Source organism: Notolepis coatsorum (genome assembly GCF_963971535.1).
Source record: "Notolepis coatsorum genome assembly, contig: SCAFFOLD_286, whole genome shotgun sequence".
Lineage (NCBI taxonomy): Eukaryota > Metazoa > Chordata > Actinopteri > Aulopiformes > Paralepididae > Notolepis > Notolepis coatsorum.
Genome location: NW_028170023.1, coordinates 65,001 through 86,082, shown reverse-complemented (window position 1 = coordinate 86,082; position 21,082 = coordinate 65,001).

The following is a 21,082-nucleotide window of genomic DNA, read 5'->3' as shown; positions in this document are numbered from 1 at the left end:
GATGCAGTGTGTCTGTACTGTGGGAGCTGCACAGTGATGCAGTGTTTCTGTACTGTGGGAGCTGCTCAGTGATGCAGTGTTTCTGTACTGTGGGAGCTGCTCAGTGATGCAGTGTTTCTGTACTATGGGAGCTGCTCAGTGATGCAGTGTTTCTGTACTGTGGGAGCTGCTCAGTGATGCAGTGTTTCTGTACTGTGGGAGCTGCACAGTGATGCAGTGTTTCTGTACTGTGGGAGCTGCTCAGTGATGCAGTGTGTCTGTACTGTGGGAGCTGCTCAGTGATGCAGTGTGTCTGTACTGTGGGAGCTGCACAGTGATGCAGTGTTTCTGTACTGTGGGAGCTGCTCAGTGATGCAGTGTTTCTGTACTGTGGGAGCTGCTCAGTGATGCAGTGTTTCTGTACTGTGGGAGCTGCTCAGTGATGCAGTGTTTCTGTACTGTGGGAGCTGCTCAGTGATGCAGTGTTTCTGTACTGTGGGAGCTGCTCAGTGATGCAGTGTTTCTGTACTGTGGGAGCTGCTCAGTGATGCAGTGTTTCTGTACTGTGGGAGCTGCTCAGTGATGCAGTGTTTCTGTACTGTGGGAGCTGCTCCTGCACAGTGATGCAGTGTTTCTGTACTGTGGGAGCTGCTCAGTGATGCAGTGTTTCTGTACTGTGGAAGCTGCTCAGTGATGCAGTGTTTCTGTACTGTGGGAGCTGCTCAGTGATGCAGTGTTTCTGTACTGTGGGAGCTGCTCAGTGATGCAGTGTTTCTGTACTGTGGGAGCTGCTCAGTGATGCAGTGTTTCTGTACTGTGGGAGCTGCTCCTGCACAGTGATGCAGTGTTTCTGTACTGTGGGAGCTGCTCAGTGATGCAGTGTTTCTGTACTGTGGAAGCTGCTCAGTGATGCAGTGTTTCTGTACTGTGGGAGCTGCTCCTGCTCAGTGATGCAGTGTTTCTGTACTGTGGGAGCTGCTCCTGCTCAGTGATGCAGTGTTTCTGTACAGTGGGAGCTGCTCAGTGATGCAGTGTTTCTGTACTGTGGGAGCTGCTCAGTGATGCAGTGTTTCTGTACTGTGGAAGCTGCTCAGTGATGCAGTGTTTCTGTACTGTGGGAGCTGCTCCTGCACAGTGATGCAGTGTTTCTGTACTGTGGGAGCTGCTCAGTGATGCAGTGTGTCTGTACTGTGGGAGCTGCTCAGTGATGCAGTGTTTCTGTACTGTGGGAGCTGCTCAGTGATGCAGTGTTTCTGTACTGTGGGAGCTGCTCAGTGATGCAGTGTTTCTGTACTGTGGGAGCTGCTCAGTGATGCAGTGTTTCTGTACTGTGGGAGCTGCTCAGTGATGCAGTGTTTCTGTACTGTGGGAGCTGCTCAGTGATGCAGTGTTTCTGTACTGTGGGAGCTGCTCAGTGATGCAGTGTTTCTGTACTGTGGGAGCTGCTCCTGCTCAGTGATGCAGTGTGTCTGTACTGTGGGAGCTGCTCAGTGATGCAGTGTTTATGTACTGTGGGAGCTGCTCAGTGATGCAGTGTTTCTGTACTGTGGGAGCTGCTCAGTGATGCAGTGTTTCTGTACTGTGGGAGCTGCTCCTGCACAGTGATGCAGTGTTTCTGTACTGTGGGAGCTGCTCCTGCTCAGTGATGCAGTGTTTCTGTACTGTGGGAGCTGCTCAGTGATGCAGTGTTTCTGTACTGTGGGAGCTGCTCAGTGATGCAGTGTTTCTGTACTGTGGGAGCTGCTCCTGCACAGTGATGCAGTGTGTCTGTACTGTGGGAGCTGCACAGTGATGCAGTGTTTCTGTACTGTGGGAGCTGCTCAGTGATGCAGTGTTTCTGTACTGTGGGAGCTGCTCAGTGATGCAGTGTTTCTGTACTGTGGGAGCTGCTCAGTGATGCAGTGTTTCTGTACTGTGGGAGCTGCTCAGTGATGCAGTGTTTCTGTACTGTGGGAGCTGCACAGTGATGCAGTGTTTCTGTACTGTGGGAGCTGCTCAGTGATGCAGTGTGTCTGTACTGTGGGAGCTGCTCAGTGATGCAGTGTGTCTGTACTGTGGGAGCTGCTCAGTGATGCAGTGTTTCTGTACTGTGGGAGCTGCTCAGTGATGCAGTGTTTCTGTACTGTGGGAGCTGCTCAGTGATGCAGTGTTTCTGTACTGTGGGAGCTGCTCAGTGATGCAGTGTTTCTGTACTGTGGGAGCTGCTCAGTGATGCAGTGTTTCTGTACTGTGGGAGCTGCTCAGTGATGCAGTGTTTCTGTACTGTGGGAGCTGCTCAGTGATGCAGTGTTTCTGTACTGTGGGAGCTGCTCAGTGATGCAGTGTTTCTGTACTGTGGGTTCTGCTCCTGCACAGTGATGCAGTGTTTCTGTACTGTGGGAGCTGCTCAGTGATGCAGTGTTTCTGTACTGTGGAAGCTGCTCAGTGATGCAGTGTTTCTGTACTGTGGGAGCTGCTCCTGCACAGTGATGCAGTGTTTCTGTACTGTGGGAGCTGCTCAGTGATGCAGTGTGTCTGTACTGTGGGAGCTGCTCAGTGATGCAGTGTTTCTGTACTGTGGGAGCTGCTCAGTGATGCAGTGTTTCTGTACTGTGGGAGCTGCTCAGTGATGCAGTGTTTCTGTACTGTGGGAGCTGCTCAGTGATGCAGTGTTTCTGTACTGTGGGAGCTGCTCAGTGATGCAGTGTTTCTGTACTGTGGGAGCTGCTCAGTGATGCAGTGTTTCTGTACTGTGGGAGCTGCTCCTGCTCAGTGATGCAGTGTGTCTGTACTGTGGGAGCTGCTCAGTGATGCAGTGTTTCTGTACTGTGGGAGCTGCTCCTGCTCAGTGATGCAGTGTTTCTGTACTGTGGGAGCTGCTCAGTGATGCAGTGTTTCTGTACTGTGGGAGCTGCTCAGTGATGCAGTGTTTCTGTACTGTGGGAGCTGCTCCTGCACAGTGATGCAGTGTTTCTGTACTGTGGGAGCTGCTCAGTGATGCAGTGTTTCTGTACTGTGGAAGCTGCTCAGTGATGCAGTGTTTCTGTACTGTGGGAGCTGCTCCTGCTCAGTGATGCAGTGTTTCTGTACTGTGGGAGCTGCTCCTGCTCAGTGATGCAGTGTTTCTGTACTGTGGGAGCTGCTCAGTGATGCAGTGTTTCTGTACTGTGGGAGCTGCTCAGTGATGCAGTGTTTCTGTACTGTGGGAGCTGCTCCTGCTCAGTGATGCAGTGTTTCTGTACTGTGGGAGCTGCTCAGTGATGCAGTGTGTCTGTACTGTGGGAGCTGCTCAGTGATGCAGTGTGTCTGTACTGTGGAAGCTGCTCCTGCTCAGTGATGCAGTGTTTCTGTACTGTGGGAGCTGCTCCTGCTCAGTGATGCAGTGTTTCTGTACTGTGGGAGCTGCTCAGTGATGCAGTGTGTCTGTACTGTGGGAGCTGCTCAGTGATGCAGTGTTTCTGTACTGTGGGAGCTGCTCAGTGATGCAGTGTTTCTGTACTGTGCGAGCTGCTCAGTGATGCAGTGTTTCTGTACTGTGGGAGCTGCTCAGTGATGCAGTGTTTCTGTACTGTGGGAGCTGCTCAGTGATGCAGTGTTTCTGTACTGTGGGAGCTGCTCAGTGATGCAGTGTTTCTGTACTGTGGGAGCTGCTCAGTGATGCAGTGTTTCTGTACTGTGGGAGCTGCTCAGTGATGCAGTGTTTCTGTACTGTGGGAGCTGCTCAGTGATGCAGTGTTTCTGTACTGTGGGAGCTGCTCCTGCTCAGTGATGCAGTGTTTCTGTACTGTGGGAGCTGCTCAGTGATGCAGTGTTTCTGTACTGTGGGAGCTGCTCCTGCACAGTGATGCAGTGTTTCTGTACTGTGGGAGCTGCTCCTGCTCAGTGATGCAGTGTTTCTGTACTGTGGGAGCTGCTCCTGCACAGTGATGCAGTGTTTCTGTACTGTGGTAGCTGCTCCTGCACAGTGATGCAGTGTTTCTGTACTGTGGGAGCTGCTCAGTGATGCAGTGTGTCTGTACTGTGGGAGCTGCTCAGTGATGCAGTGTTTCTGTACTGTGGGAGCTGCTCAGTGATGCAGTGTTTCTGTACTGTGGGAGCTGCTCAGTGATGCAGTGTTTCTGTACTGTGGGAGCTGCTCAGTGATGCAGTGTTTCTGTACTGTGGGAGCTGCTCCTGCACAGTGATGCAGTGTGTCTGTACTGTGGGAGCTGCACAGTGATGCAGTGTTTTTGTACTGTGGGAGCTGCTCAGTGATGCAGTGTTTCTGTACTGTGGGAGCTGCTCAGTGATGCAGTGTTTCTGTACTGTGGGAGCTGCTCAGTGATGCAGTGTTTCTGTACTGTGGGAGCTGCTCAGTGATGCAGTGTTTCTGTACTGTGGGAGCTGCACAGTGATGCAGTGTTTCTGTACTGTGGGAGCTGCTCAGTGATGCAGTGTGTCTGTACTGTGGGAGCTGCTCAGTGATGCAGTGTTTCTGTACTGTGGGAGCTGCTCAGTGATGCAGTGTTTCTGTACTGTGGGAGCTGCTCAGTGATGCAGTGTTTCTGTACTGTGGGAGCTGCTCAGTGATGCAGTGTTTCTGTACTGTGGGAGCTGCTCCTGCTCAGTGATGCAGTGTTTCTGTACTGTGGGAGCTGCTCAGTGATGCAGTGTTTCTGTACTGTGGGAGCTGCTCCTGCACAGTGATGCAGTGTTTCTGTACTGTGGGAGCTGCTCCTGCTCAGTGATGCAGTGTTTCTGTACTGTGGGAGCTGCTCCTGCACAGTGATGCAGTGTTTCTGTACTGTGGGAGCTGCTCCTGCACAGTGATGCAGTGTTTCTGTACTGTGGGAGCTGCTCAGTGATGCAGTGTGTCTGTACTGTGGGAGCTGCTCAGTGATGCAGTGTTTCTGTACTGTGGGAGCTGCTCAGTGATGCAGTGTTTCTGTACTGTGGGAGCTGCTCAGTGATGCAGTGTTTCTGTACTGTGGGAGCTGCTCAGTGATGCAGTGTTTCTGTACTGTGGGAGCTGCTCCTGCACAGTGATGCAGTGTGTCTGTACTGTGGGAGCTGCACAGTGATGCAGTGTTTCTGTACTGTGGGAGCTGCTCAGTGATGCAGTGTTTCTGTACTGTGGGAGCTGCTCAGTGATGCAGTGTTTCTGTACTGTGGGAGCTGCTCAGTGATGCAGTGTTTCTGTACTGTGGGAGCTGCTCAGTGATGCAGTGTTTCTGTACTGTGGGAGCTGCACAGTGATGCAGTGTTTCTGTACTGTGGGAGCTGCTCAGTGATGCAGTGTGTCTGTACTGTGGGAGCTGCTCAGTGATGCAGTGTGTCTGTACTGTGGGAGCTGCACAGTGATGCAGTGTTTCTGTACTGTGGGAGCTGCTCAGTGATGCAGTGTTTCTGTACTGTGGGAGCTGCTCAGTGATGCAGTGTTTCTGTACTGTGGGAGCTGCTCCTGCTCAGTGATGCAGTGTTTCTGTACTGTGGGAGCTGCTCAGTGATGCAGTGTTTCTGTACTGTGGGAGCTGCTCCTGCACAGTGATGCAGTGTTTCTGTACTGTGGGAGCTGCTCCTGCTCAGTGATGCAGTGTTTCTGTACTGTGGGAGCTGCTCCTGCACAGTGATGCAGTGTTTCTGTACTGTGGGAGCTGCTCCTGCACAGTGATGCAGTGTTTCTGTACTGTGGGAGCTGCTCAGTGATGCAGTGTTTCTGTACTGTGGGAGCTGCTCAGTGATGCAGTGTTTCTGTACTGTGGGAGCTGCTCAGTGATGCAGTGTTTCTGTACTGTGGGAGCTGCTCAGTGATGCAGTGTTTCTGTACTGTGGGAGCTGCTCCTGCACAGTGATGCAGTGTGTCTGTACTGTGGGAGCTGCACAGTGATGCAGTGTTTCTGTACTGTGGGAGCTGCTCAGTGATGCAGTGTTTCTGTACTGTGGGAGCTGCTCAGTGATGCAGTGTTTCTGTACTGTGGGAGCTGCTCAGTGATGCAGTGTTTCTGTACTGTGGGAGCTGCTCAGTGATGCAGTGTTTCTGTACTGTGGGAGCTGCACAGTGATGCAGTGTTTCTGTACTGTGGGAGCTGCTCAGTGATGCAGTGTGTCTGTACTGTGGGAGCTGCTCAGTGATGCAGTGTGTCTGTACTGTGGGAGCTGCACAGTGATGCAGTGTTTCTGTACTGTGGGAGCTGCTCAGTGATGCAGTGTTTCTGTACTGTGGGAGCTGCTCAGTGATGCAGTGTTTCTGTACTGTGGGAGCTGCTCAGTGATGCAGTGTTTCTGTACTGTGGGAGCTGCTCAGTGATGCAGTGTTTCTGTACTGTGGGAGCTGCTCAGTGATGCAGTGTTTCTGTACTGTGGGAGCTGCTCAGTGATGCAGTGTTTCTGTACTGTGGGAGCTGCTCAGTGATGCAGTGTTTCTGTACTGTGGGAGCTGCTCCTGCACAGTGATGCAGTGTTTCTGTACTGTGGGAGCTGCTCAGTGATGCAGTGTTTCTGTACTGTGGAAGCTGCTCAGTGATGCAGTGTTTCTGTACTGTGGGAGCTGCTCAGTGATGCAGTGTTTCTGTACTGTGGGAGCTGCTCAGTGATGCAGTGTTTCTGTACTGTGGGAGCTGCTCAGTGATGCAGTGTTTCTGTACTGTGGGAGCTGCTCCTGCACAGTGATGCAGTGTTTCTGTACTGTGGGAGCTGCTCAGTGATGCAGTGTTTCTGTACTGTGGAAGCTGCTCAGTGATGCAGTGTTTCTGTACTGTGGGAGCTGCTCCTGCTCAGTGATGCAGTGTTTCTGTACTGTGGGAGCTGCTCCTGCTCAGTGATGCAGTGTTTCTGTACAGTGGGAGCTGCTCAGTGATGCAGTGTTTCTGTACTGTGGGAGCTGCTCAGTGATGCAGTGTTTCTGTACTGTGGAAGCTGCTCAGTGATGCAGTGTTTCTGTACTGTGGGAGCTGCTCCTGCACAGTGATGCAGTGTTTCTGTACTGTGGGAGCTGCTCAGTGATGCAGTGTGTCTGTACTGTGGGAGCTGCTCAGTGATGCAGTGTTTCTGTACTGTGGGAGCTGCTCAGTGATGCAGTGTTTCTGTACTGTGGGAGCTGCTCAGTGATGCAGTGTTTCTGTACTGTGGGAGCTGCTCAGTGATGCAGTGTTTCTGTACTGTGGGAGCTGCTCAGTGATGCAGTGTTTCTGTACTGTGGGAGCTGCTCAGTGATGCAGTGTTTCTGTACTGTGGGAGCTGCTCAGTGATGCAGTGTTTCTGTACTGTGGGAGCTGCTCCTGCTCAGTGATGCAGTGTTTCTGTACTGTGGGAGCTGCTCCTGCTCAGTGATGCAGTGTTTCTGTACTGTGGGAGCTGCTCAGTGATGCAGTGTTTCTGTACTGTGGGAGCTGCTCAGTGATGCAGTGTTTCTGTACTGTGGGAGCTGCTCCTGCTCAGTGATGCAGTGTTTCTGTACTGTGGGAGCTGCTCAGTGATGCAGTGTGTCTGTACTGTGGGAGCTGCTCAGTGATGCAGTGTGTCTGTACTGTGGAAGCTGCTCCTGCTCAGTGATGCAGTGTTTCTGTACTGTGGGAGCTGCTCCTGCTCAGTGATGCAGTGTTTCTGTACTGTGGGAGCTGCTCAGTGATGCAGTGTGTCTGTACTGTGGGAGCTGCTCAGTGATGCAGTGTTTCTGTACTGTGGGAGCTGCTCAGTGATGCAGTGTTTCTGTACTGTGCGAGCTGCTCAGTGATGCAGTGTTTCTGTACTGTGGGAGCTGCTCAGTGATGCAGTGTTTCTGTACTGTGGGAGCTGCTCAGTGATGCAGTGTTTCTGTACTGTGGGAGCTGCTCAGTGATGCAGTGTTTCTGTACTGTGGGAGCTGCTCAGTGATGCAGTGTTTCTGTACTGTGGGAGCTGCTCAGTGATGCAGTGTTTCTGTACTGTGGGAGCTGCTCAGTGATGCAGTGTTTCTGTACTGTGGGAGCTGCTCCTGCTCAGTGATGCAGTGTTTCTGTACTGTGGGAGCTGCTCAGTGATGCAGTGTTTCTGTACTGTGGGAGCTGCTCCTGCACAGTGATGCAGTGTTTCTGTACTGTGGGAGCTGCTCCTGCTCAGTGATGCAGTGTTTCTGTACTGTGGGAGCTGCTCCTGCACAGTGATGCAGTGTTTCTGTACTGTGGTAGCTGCTCCTGCACAGTGATGCAGTGTTTCTGTACTGTGGGAGCTGCTCAGTGATGCAGTGTGTCTGTACTGTGGGAGCTGCTCAGTGATGCAGTGTTTCTGTACTGTGGGAGCTGCTCAGTGATGCAGTGTTTCTGTACTGTGGGAGCTGCTCAGTGATGCAGTGTTTCTGTACTGTGGGAGCTGCTCAGTGATGCAGTGTTTCTGTACTGTGGGAGCTGCTCCTGCACAGTGATGCAGTGTGTCTGTACTGTGGGAGCTGCACAGTGATGCAGTGTTTTTGTACTGTGGGAGCTGCTCAGTGATGCAGTGTTTCTGTACTGTGGGAGCTGCTCAGTGATGCAGTGTTTCTGTACTGTGGGAGCTGCTCCTGCACAGTGATGCAGTGTGTCTGTACTGTGGGAGCTGCACAGTGATGCAGTGTTTCTGTACTGTGGGAGCTGCTCAGTGATGCAGTGTTTCTGTACTGTGGGAGCTGCTCAGTGATGCAGTGTTTCTGTACTGTGGGAGCTGCTCAGTGATGCAGTGTTTCTGTACTGTGGGAGCTGCTCAGTGATGCAGTGTTTCTGTACTGTGGGAGCTGCTCAGTGATGCAGTGTTTCTGTACTGTGGGAGCTGCTCAGTGATGCAGTGTTTCTGTACTGTGGGAGCTGCTCAGTGATGCAGTGTTTCTGTACTGTGGGAGCTGCTCAGTGATGCAGTGTTTCTGTACTGTGGGAGCTGCTCCTGCACAGTGATGCAGTGTTTCTGTACTGTGGGAGCTGCTCAGTGATGCAGTGTTTCTGTACTGTGGAAGCTGCTCAGTGATGCAGTGTTTCTGTACTGTGGGAGCTGCTCAGTGATGCAGTGTTTCTGTACTGTGGGAGCTGCTCAGTGATGCAGTGTTTCTGTACTGTGGGAGCTGCTCAGTGATGCAGTGTTTCTGTACTGTGGGAGCTGCTCCTGCACAGTGATGCAGTGTTTCTGTACTGTGGGAGCTGCTCAGTGATGCAGTGTTTCTGTACTGTGGAAGCTGCTCAGTGATGCAGTGTTTCTGTACTGTGGGAGCTGCTCCTGCTCAGTGATGCAGTGTTTCTGTACTGTGGGAGCTGCTCCTGCTCAGTGATGCAGTGTTTCTGTACAGTGGGAGCTGCTCAGTGATGCAGTGTTTCTGTACTGTGGGAGCTGCTCAGTGATGCAGTGTTTCTGTACTGTGGAAGCTGCTCAGTGATGCAGTGTTTCTGTACTGTGGGAGCTGCTCCTGCACAGTGATGCAGTGTTTCTGTACTGTGGGAGCTGCTCAGTGATGCAGTGTGTCTGTACTGTGGGAGCTGCTCAGTGATGCAGTGTTTCTGTACTGTGGGAGCTGCTCAGTGATGCAGTGTTTCTGTACTGTGGGAGCTGCTCAGTGATGCAGTGTTTCTGTACTGTGGGAGCTGCTCAGTGATGCAGTGTTTCTGTACTGTGGGAGCTGCTCAGTGATGCAGTGTTTCTGTACTGTGGGAGCTGCTCAGTGATGCAGTGTTTCTGTACTGTGGGAGCTGCTCAGTGATGCAGTGTTTCTGTACTGTGGGAGCTGCTCCTGCTCAGTGATGCAGTGTTTCTGTACTGTGGGAGCTGCTCCTGCTCAGTGATGCAGTGTTTCTGTACTGTGGGAGCTGCTCAGTGATGCAGTGTTTCTGTACTGTGGGAGCTGCTCAGTGATGCAGTGTTTCTGTACTGTGGGAGCTGCTCCTGCTCAGTGATGCAGTGTTTCTGTACTGTGGGAGCTGCTCCTGCTCAGTGATGCAGTGTTTCTGTACAGTGGGAGCTGCTCAGTGATGCAGTGTTTCTGTACTGTGGGAGCTGCTCAGTGATGCAGTGTTTCTGTACTGTGGAAGCTGCTCAGTGATGCAGTGTTTCTGTACTGTGGGAGCTGCTCCTGCACAGTGATGCAGTGTTTCTGTACTGTGGGAGCTGCTCAGTGATGCAGTGTGTCTGTACTGTGGGAGCTGCTCAGTGATGCAGTGTTTCTGTACTGTGGGAGCTGCTCAGTGATGCAGTGTTTCTGTACTGTGGGAGCTGCTCAGTGATGCAGTGTTTCTGTACTGTGGGAGCTGCTCAGTGATGCAGTGTTTCTGTACTGTGGGAGCTGCTCAGTGATGCAGTGTTTCTGTACTGTGGGAGCTGCTCAGTGATGCAGTGTTTCTGTACTGTGGGAGCTGCTCAGTGATGCAGTGTTTCTGTACTGTGGGAGCTGCTCCTGCTCAGTGATGCAGTGTGTCTGTACTGTGGGAGCTGCTCAGTGATGCAGTGTTTCTGTACTGTGGGAGCTGCTCCTGCTCAGTGATGCAGTGTTTCTGTACTGTGGGAGCTGCTCAGTGATGCAGTGTTTCTGTACTGTGGGAGCTGCTCAGTGATGCAGTGTTTCTGTACTGTGGGAGCTGCTCAGTGATGCAGTGTTTCTGTACTGTGGGAGCTGCTCCTGCACAGTGATGCAGTGTTTCTGTACTGTGGGAGCTGCTCAGTGATGCAGTGTTTCTGTACTGTGGAAGCTGCTCAGTGATGCAGTGTTTCTGTACTGTGGGAGCTGCTCCTGCTCAGTGATGCAGTGTTTCTGTACTGTGGGAGCTGCTCCTGCTCAGTGATGCAGTGTTTCTGTACAGTGGGAGCTGCTCAGTGATGCAGTGTTTCTGTACTGTGGGAGCTGCTCAGTGATGCAGTGTTTCTGTACTGTGGGAGCTGCTCCTGCTCAGTGATGCAGTGTTTCTGTACTGTGGGAGCTGCTCAGTGATGCAGTGTGTCTGTACTGTGGGAGCTGCTCAGTGATGCAGTGTGTCTGTACTGTGGGAGCTGCTCAGTGATGCAGTGTTTCTGTACTGTGGGAGCTGCTCAGTGATGCAGTGTTTCTGTACTGTGGGAGCTGCTCAGTGATGCAGTGTTTCTGTACTGTGGGAGCTGCTCAGTGATGCAGTGTTTCTGTACTGTGGGAGCTGCTCAGTGATGCAGTGTTTCTGTACTGTGGGAGCTGCTCAGTGATGCAGTGTTTCTGTACTGTGGGAGCTGCTCAGTGATGCAGTGTTTCTGTACTGTGGGAGCTGCTCAGTGATGCAGTGTTTCTGTACTGTGGGAGCTGCTCCTGCTCAGTGATGCAGTGTTTCTGTACTGTGGGAGCTGCTCAGTGATGCAGTGTTTCTGTACTGTGGGAGCTGCTCCTGCACAGTGATGCAGTGTTTCTGTACTGTGGGAGCTGCTCCTGCTCAGTGATGCAGTGTTTCTGTACTGTGGGAGCTGCTCCTGCACAGTGATGCAGTGTTTCTGTATTGTGGGAGCTGCTCCTGCACAGTGATGCAGTGTTTCTGTACTGTGGGAGCTGCTCAGTGATGCAGTGTTTCTGTACTGTGGGAGCTGCTCAGTGATGCAGTGTGTCTGTACTGTGGGAGCTGCTCAGTGATGCAGTGTGTCTGTACTGTGGGAGCTGCTCAGTGATGCAGTGTTTCTGTACTGTGGGAGCTGCTCCTGCTCAGTGATGCAGTGTTTCTGTACTGTGGGAGCTGCTCAGTGATGCAGTGTTTCTGTACTGTGGGAGCTGCTCCTGCTCAGTGATGCAGTGTTTCTGTACTGTGGGAGCTGCACAGTGATGCAGTGTGTCTGTACTGTGGGAGCTGCTCAGTGATGCAGTGTTTCTGTACTGTGGGAGCTGCTCAGTGATGCAGTGTTTCTGTACTGTGGGAGCTGCTCAGTGATGCAGTGTTTCTGTACTGTGGGAGCTGCTCCTGCACAGTGATGCAGTGTTTCTGTACTGTGGGAGCTGCTCAGTGATGCAGTGTGTCTGTACTGTGGGAGCTGCTCAGTGATGCAGTGTTTCTGTACTGTGGGAGCTGCTCAGTGATGCAGTGTTTCTGTACTGTGGGAGCTGCTCAGTGATGCAGTGTTTCTGTACTGTGGGAGCTGCTCAGTGATGCAGTGTGTCTGTACTGTGGGAGCTGCACAGTGATGCAGTGTTTCTGTACTGTGGGAGCTGCTCCTGCACAGTGATGCAGTGTTTCTGTACTGTGGGAGCTGCTCAGTGATGCAGTGTTTCTGTACTGTGGGAGCTGCTCCTGCTCAGTGATGCAGTGTTTCTGTACTGTGGGAGCTGCTCAGTGATGCAGTGTTTCTGTACTGTGGGAGCTGCTCCTGCTCAGTGATGCAATGTTTCTGTACTGTGGGAGCTGCTCAGTGATGCAGTGTTTCTGTACTGTGGGAGCTGCTCAGTGATGCAGTGTTTCTGTACTGTGGGAGCTGCTCAGTGATGCAGTGTGTCTGTACTGTGGGAGCTGCTCAGTGATGCAGTATTTCTGTACTGTGGGAGCTGCTCAGTGATGCAGTGTTTCTGTACTGTGGGAGCTGCTCAGTGATGCAGTGTTTCTGTACTGTGGGAGCTGCTCAGTGATGCAGTGTTTCTGTACTGTGGGAGCTGCTCAGTGATGCAGTGTTTCTGTACTGTGGGAGCTGCTCAGTGATGCAGTGTTTCTGTACTGTGGGAGCTGCTCAGTGATGCAGTGTTTCTGTACTGTGGGAGCTGCTCAGTGATGCAGTGTTTCTGTACTGTGGGAGCTGCTCAGTGATGCAGTGTTTCTGTACTGTGGGAGCTGCTCAGTGATGCAGTGTGTCTGTACTGTGGGAGCTGCTCAGTGATGCAGTGTTTCTGTACTGTGGGAGCTGCTCAGTGATGCAGTGTTTCTGTACTGTGGGAGCTGCTCAGTGATGCAGTGTTTCTGTACTGTGGGAGCTGCTCAGTGATGCAGTGTTTCTGTACTGTGGGAGCTGCTCCTGCACAGTGATGCAGTGTTTCTGTACTGTGGGAGCTGCTCCTGCACAGTGATGCAGTGTGTCTGTACTGTGGGAGCTGCTCCTGCACAGTGATGCAGTGTTTCTGTACTGTGGGAGCTGCTCAGTGATGCAGTGTTTCTGTACTGTGGGAGCTGCTCAGTGATGCAGTGTGTCTGTACTGTGGGAGCTGCTCAGTGATGCAGTGTGTCTGTACTGTGGGAGCTGCTCAGTGATGCAGTGTTTCTGTACTGTGGGAGCTGCTCAGTGATGCAGTGTTTCTGTACTGTGGGAGCTGCTCAGTGATGCAGTGTTTCTGTACTGTGGGAGCTGCACAGTGATGCAGTGTTTCTGTACTGTGGGAGCTGCTCAGTGATGCATTGTTTCTGTACTGTGGGAGCTGCTCAGTGATGCAGTGTTTCTGTACTGTGGGAGCTGCTCAGTGATGCAGTGTTTCTGTACTGTGGGAGCTGCTCAGTGATGCAGTGTTTCTGTACTGTGGGAGCTGCTCAGTGATGCAGTGTTTCTGTACTGTGGGAGCTGCTCCTGCACAGTGATGCAGTGTGTCTGTACTGTGGGAGCTGCTCCTGCACAGTGATGCAGTGTTTCTGTACTGTGGGAGCTGCTCAGTGATGCAGTGTTTCTGTACTGTGGGAGCTGCTCAGTGATGCAGTGTTTCTGTACTGTGGGAGCTGCTCAGTGATGCAGTGTTTCTGTACTGTGGGAGCTGCTCCTGCACAGTGATGCAGTGTTTCTGTACTGTGGGAGCTGCTCAGTGATGCAGTGTTTCTGTACTGTGGGAGCTGCTCCTGCTCAGTGATGCAGTGTTTCTGTACTGTGGGAGCTGCTCCTGCACAGTGATGCAGTGTTTCTGTACTGTGGGAGCTGCTCCTGCACAGTGATGCAGTGTGTCTGTACTGTGGGAGCTGCTCAGTGATGCAGTGTTTCTGTACTGTGGGAGCTGCTCAGTGATGCAGTGTTTCTGTACTGTGGGAGCTGCTCAGTGATGCAGTGTTTCTGTACTGTGGGAGCTGCTCCTGCTCAGTGATGCAGTGTTTCTGTACTGTGGGAGCTGCTCCTGCTCAGTGATGCAGTGTTTCTGTACTGTGGGAGCTGCTCAGTGATGCAGTGTTTCTGTACTGTGGGAGCTGCTCAGTGATGCAGTGTTTCTGTACTGTGGGAGCTGCTCAGTGATGCAGTGTTTCTGTACTGTGGGAGCTGCTCAGTGATGCAGTGTTTCTGTACTGTGGGAGCTGCTCAGTGATGCAGTGTTTCTGTACTGTGGGAGCTGCTCAGTGATGCAGTGTGTCTGTACTGTGGGAGCTGCTCCTGCACAGTGATGCAGTGTTTCTGTACTGTGGGAGCTGCTCAGTGATGCAGTGTTTCTGTACTGTGGGAGCTGCTCAGTGATGCAGTGTTTCTGTACTGTGGGAGCTGCTCAGTGATGCAGTGTTTCTGTACTGTGGGAGCTGCTCAGTGATGCAGTGTTTCTGTACTGTGGGAGCTGCTCAGTGATGCAGTGTTTCTGTACTGTGGGAGCTGCTCAGTGATGCAGTGTTTCTGTACTGTGGGAGCTGCTCAGTGATGCAGTGTTTCTGTACTGTGGGAGCTGCTCAGTGATGCAGTGTGTCTGTACTGTGGGAGCTGCTCAGTGATGCAGTGTTTCTGTACTGTGGGAGCTGCTCAGTGATGCAGTGTTTCTGTACTGTGGGAGCTGCTCAGTGATGCAGTGTTTCTGTACTGTGGGAGCTGCTCCTGCTCAGTGATGCAGTGTTTCTGTACTGTGGGAGCTGCTCAGTGATGCAGTGTTTCTGTACTGTGGGAGCTGCTCAGTGATGCAGTGTTTCTGTACTGTGGGAGCTGCTCCTGCACAGTGATGCAGTGTTTCTGTACTGTGGGAGCTGCTCAGTGATGCAGTGTGTCTGTACTGTGGGAGCTGCTCAGTGATGCAGTGTTTCTGTACTGTGGGAGCTGCACAGTGATGCAGTGTTTCTGTACTGTGGGAGCTGCTCAGTGATGCAGTGTTTCTGTACTGTGGGAGCTGCTCAGTGATGCAGTGTTTCTGTACTGTGGGAGCTGCTCAGTGATGCAGTGTTTCTGTACTGTGGGAGCTGCTCAGTGATGCAGTGTTTCTGTACTGTGGGAGCTGATCCTGCTCAGTGATGCAGTGTTTCTGTACTGTGGGAGCTGCTCAGTGATGCAGTGTTTCTGTACTGTGGGAGCTGCTCAGTGATGCAGTGTTTCTGTACTGTGGGAGCTGCTCAGTGATGCAGTGTTTCTGTACTGTGGGAGCTGCTCAGTGATGCAGTGTTTCTGTACTGTGGGAGCTGCTCAGTGATGCAGTGTTTCTGTACTGTGGGAGCTGCTCAGTGATGCAGTGTTTCTGTACTGTGGGAGCTGCTCAGTGATGCAGTGTTTCTGTACTGTGGGAGCTGCTCAGTGATGCAGTGTTTCTGTACTGTGGGAGCTGCTCAGTGATGCAGTGTTTCTGTACTGTGGGAGCTGCTCAGTGATGCAGTGTTTCTGTACTGTGGGAGCTGCTCAGTGATGCAGTGTTTCTGTACTGTGGGAGCTGCTCAGTGATGCAGTGTTTCTGTACTGTGGGAGCTGCTCAGTGATGCAGTGTTTCTGTACTGTGGGAGCTGCTCAGTGATGCAGTGTTTCTGTACTGTGGGAGCTGCTCAGTGATGCAGTGTGTCTGTACTGTGGGAGCTGCTCAGTGATGCAGTGTTTCTGTACTGTGGGAGCTGCTCAGTGATGCAGTGTGTCTGTACTGTGGGAGCTGCTCCTGCACAGTGCAGCCAGATGCGCTATAAACCGTTTTTTCTTCTCAAACAGTGTGGTTTTGCAGGAGGGACAGTGGAAGTGACCATTGCGCCTGCATTCCAAATTGCACTTAAAGATGGTGTGATCTGGAAAAGATATGTACACCGATCAGCCATAACATTAAAACCACCTGCTTAAACCAGTGTTTATAGAGTGTTTATTTTTAATCATGAAAAAAATTGTTTAAGCAGGTGGTTTTAATGTTATGGCTGATGGTGCATGTCAAACTGCAATGCTTTTGTTTCCACATGTTGGTCCATCATTTACAGGAGTTACCAGTGCAAGAAAACAACATGCAATGAATACAACAGGGAATACCTTTGTGCTGCACTGCTTTCCTTTTGTGTCCGTCCAGATGTGTTAAGACCTTGCTCCTAAACGTTGGCTTAAACACACCAGGCTTGCAGAACGGGCAATGGTATGCTGTGCAGCAGTTGACACATGGTTCCAGCTGAGGAATGATTCCCCTCCTCTGAACTGTAATGTGTTGTCCTAACTAGAGTACATTACAGTACAGTGCGGGAGGGGAGGGGAGGGGATATTTTGGTTAATTAAGAATTGTGATAATTAATCACCAACTAACCATGTAGCAACCAGTAGTAATCACCAATAATCCCTTTAGAAACCACACAGGCTCTGCCACACCTAAATGTAATCTCACAAGTTGCAAAAACACTTCTCAAGAACAGATAATCACCCAGACACAAAAACCATGCTACATATGCATTACTGACATAGAAAATCTAACAGAAAGAAATAAACAGTCACTTTGCACAGGGTGTCCAGTTCATGCGTTTAGCATTTCGATTATTAGTGTCATGGTTCCTGCCAGGCAGCGCTTCCTCCCTCTCTCTCCATCTCTCTATATCCAAACACAACCGTGATAATTAGATAATTTAGGATTAGATTTAGACTATAGATTATATATTCCAACTATATTTATTGTAGGGCAAAATAACTGATATACATACCCTCATCTCGCACCTTGTTGCTCATATGTCCAGAGTTAATAATATTGTATATTGTTTCCACTGCCTTTTTATTCTATTTTTACTTCTCCACTGTACTATAATTATGTGACCTGTACCTATATGTCTTCTACTACCTGTACCTCCCCTCCCCCCTCCCCATGCTGCTGAATTTATCTTATTTTATGAATACAAGGTAATAATAAGGCTTACCTTGTAATATTAACCTGCATGCCAACTAACTGCATCTGCTTTTGACGTTCAATTACGTCAGACGTACTTGGAGATACTTCCGTACTTTCCACCAATCAGCGCGCGTGTCCCGTCAGCGGCAGAAGTGTCGTGTGGCGGAAGTTGCCCGTGAGCGGATATCTCCGGGGATGCAGCTGGACCCTATTGCTCTGTTATATTGCAAACGATAATTGTAAGACCCTGTGATGATAATTTGACATTCCCCACCTGTCATCACTGACTACGGCCATACCTACCTAACCTGAAAATATGACCCATCTGAAAATAAAGGCTATATTACACAAAGTTGTCTCATCATAAAAATAATAATAACTTTATATTTATAATTTATAGCACCTTTCATACAGGATTTTCAGCTCAAAGTGCTTCACACTACTAGGCATACAATTAGCATACAGTTGACAGAATAAAAGCAATGATAAAGTGGACATAAGAATAGGCATACAATAGACAATATAAGTAGTGCAGTGTATAAAGTGCATTGATTGATTGATTGAAATTTTTATTAACAGATTGCAGAATGGGTACAATATACAGTACGGCTCAATACATACAATTGTTAATGCAGACCAGAGAAAGACTTTCGTCTTGTTTACATCAGGGTCCTCCATTTTCAATTCATAGTGCCATTTATGACATTATGACACAACATAGACATACAGATATATATCATGACATTTACAACATACAGATATACAGTACTGTTACATTTATGACATACAAGATATACAAATATACAGTACTGTTTACCAGATATCCTACAGAAATAAGAATAGGCATAAAATAAGTATACAATAGACAGGATAAAAGTAATGCAGTAAAATAGCTCTCATTTACAGTACAATAATTTGATTGATTGATTGAAAATGTTATTAACAGATTGCAGAATGGGTACAGTACAGTACAGCTCAATACATACAATTGTTAAGGGGATGCAGACCAGAGAAAGACTTTCGTCTTGTTTACATCAGGGTCCTCCATTTTCAATTCATCGTACAATAATCATGTCTTTAAATGTTATCCATATTAAAAGACCAATGTGTGTAGTCATCATGTGTAGTCTCTTGTGGGTCTCAAACTGTTATTATTATTATTATTATTATTATTATTATTATTATTATTATTATTATTATTATTATTATTATTATTATTATTATTATTATTATTATTATTATTATTATTATTATTATTATTATTATTATTATTATTATTATTATTATTATTATTATTATTATTATTATTATTATTATTATTATTATTATTATTATTATTATTATTATTATTATTATTATTATTATTATTATTATTATTATTATTATTATTATTATTATTATTATTATTATTATTATTATTATTATTATTATTATTATTATTATTATTATTATTATTATTATAATGTTATTATTATCAGCAGGCCAGCACTAGAAGCACATGCTCGAAGCCACGTGATGTATTGTCCTGTCCTACCGTAAGGCATGCTGGGTATGCAGGCCCCACAAGGGCATGTAGTCTCTCAACGCCAGGCAGTATCAGGGGTGCAGTGCTGGGCATACGCGGTCAAACGACGTTTGGGCTTCGTCACCTAGTCTGTGTGTGTGTGTGTGTGTGTGTGTGTGTGTGTGTGTGTGTGTGTGTGTGTGTGTGTGTGTGTGTGTGGAGTGTTGGGCGTGTGTTATGTGACAAAAGACCGCCCGTCTCGTCCCCAGCTCCGACTCATGAAAGAGGAGAGAGACATGTATGCGGGTCCGCGCGTGCACGTGGCGTTTGGCCTCGGCCCATATTACGACTGCACCACTGGGCAGCATCACATCTCATCATAGCTAATGTGTGAAGTTGACATTACTATTCACATTACGTTATGAGCTATAGTATCTTCGTGTGCTTTTTTCAGTCCCACGTTTTCATTGAAGGTGTCATTTAGTCGACACAGCTAACGTTAGCTAACCGAGCTAATAACTATACGACTCCGTTGCTAAGCAGTCGTTAAAGATGAGCCTGCAGTAAGAAATGTTTTGACCTTTTGGATTTTGAGATAGGTGACAAAATACACAGCGTTATGGATGTTACGGAAATTGACAAGCTTTTTGGACTCACTGAACACATGATGAAAACTCTGTACCTTTTTCAAAGAATAACATGTTTACTATCACTTTGTAGGGAAGGCTTTGAGGTACCCAAAGAGCACATTCAGGAAAACCTGGCATTTCCTCTCAAGGAATGAATCACAAAAAAGTGCCGTTATGGATGTTACATTTTTGCGTTATGGATGTTACATGTCTGAAATAGACAAAAAACACTATCAAAAATAGGGCTTTACCCACATGTGTTTGACTTCGGTGGGCCATTTTGAGGGTCAAACCATATATATAGAACACAAATGTTCTAGAACAGGGGTGTCAAACTTATTTTCACAGAGGGCCACATCAGCATTATGGTTGCCCTCAAAGGGCCAAAGACCGTATAAATGTTAATGTAGTGTAAAATAAATGTAGCTACTCATTTACATATTGTTAAACATGTTGTTTCTGTATTTATTACTTATTCAAGTTATACATATTGCATATGCATTTGCATAGATGTAAAAATATATGTTAGCTTATGTTATTGTAACAAATAATTTTAGTTTATCAGAACCCCATATTACTCCATTAATCAATGATCAAACCATTCAAGTAAATAACAAAGAAGAAGATCATCAAATACAAGCTATGACATTAAGTTTGTTCAAAACCTTTTTGTCACAGTCAAGAGGGGCAGAACTAACACCTGTGAGCTGCAAAGAACGCGTGGGACAGATGTAGCAGATGTTACAAAAACAAATGGCTGGACACAACCTTGCAGAGGCCATACATCCAACTAATGGAAGATAGTTTAATTAACTTTAATTAACAGATTGCAGAATGGGTACAGTACAGCTCAATACACACAATTGTTAAGGGGATGCAGACCAGAGAAAGACTTTCGACTTGTTTACATCAGGGTCCCCCATTTTCAATTCGTAATGAAATTGCTATTATGTGTCTGCATGAACACACAACTGTAACTGTACTCAAAAATAACAAAATAAGGGTTGTCTCAGTTCACAACTATATTGGTCAAGTTTTGGGTGGGACTTGTTTGCGTCCCTACAGCTTCTTATTCAATTGAGCGAGATGCTCGGTTATGTCACACAGCCAGTTTGCATCTGACCGTTCAGACAATATTTCTTCAACCCTTTGTTACCTATTCCGCCTGGAACTTTTTTGTATTTTGGGCTATAAAATTGTCAAAGAATGTCTGAGGAGTAAGTACTTTTGGCTTTTTTCCTTTGTTACTTCATCAATACCTCAGATGTTCAACATACATGTATGTGTAATAACTAAGGCTGTCAAAGTTAAAGCTTTATTAACGCATTAACCCACAATTATTTTAACGCTGCTGTTTTTTAACCCAAGATTAATGTTTTAATTTTTTTTTTTTTTTTTTTATAACCAGAGCTCTTGGGGGGCCACATCAAATGACATGGCGGGCCACATTTGGCCCGCGGGCCATGAGTTTGACACCTATGTTCTAGAATGTTCGATTATGACATCATACTGTGACATCACAAATGTTCTAGAATGTTTGATTATGACATCATACTGTGACATCACAAATGTTCTAGAATGTTATATTATGACATCATACTGTGACATCACAAAAATCACAAAAAAAATTCAAATCTTTTCTTTTTTTTTGTCTTAAATAGTTTCAAAATATCAGTCACTTCTGAAAATAAATTACAGAACGTTTTTGGAAAATAGCTCTTTATTTGATTAACATAAAAAAGTGTTTTCTAGGGCGGCTACGTGGTGCAGTGGGCAAGGCGCTCACCACGAATACTGGAGACTGGGCTCGAACAGGTTCGCCTCCCTGTTCGAGCCCAGCGCTCCACATTGCTTTCAGTTTAGCTGGTCGTCCGCACTAATACACATTGGCAGTATTAGGGGGTGGGAAACTGATGGGTGGGTTTTCAACCTCACCATGAAAAAGAAAGTTATAAAAAATCAAGTCCAATTCACTCTGCCTGGACTGGTTCAGAGAAATGGTATCTCCCTCTGTTAGCCATGTGAGGATTGAGGTGTTCACGAATCTGATCAAAACTGACCCAGGACTTGTCCTCTTTGGTTGGACGTGCAGCGGTAAGC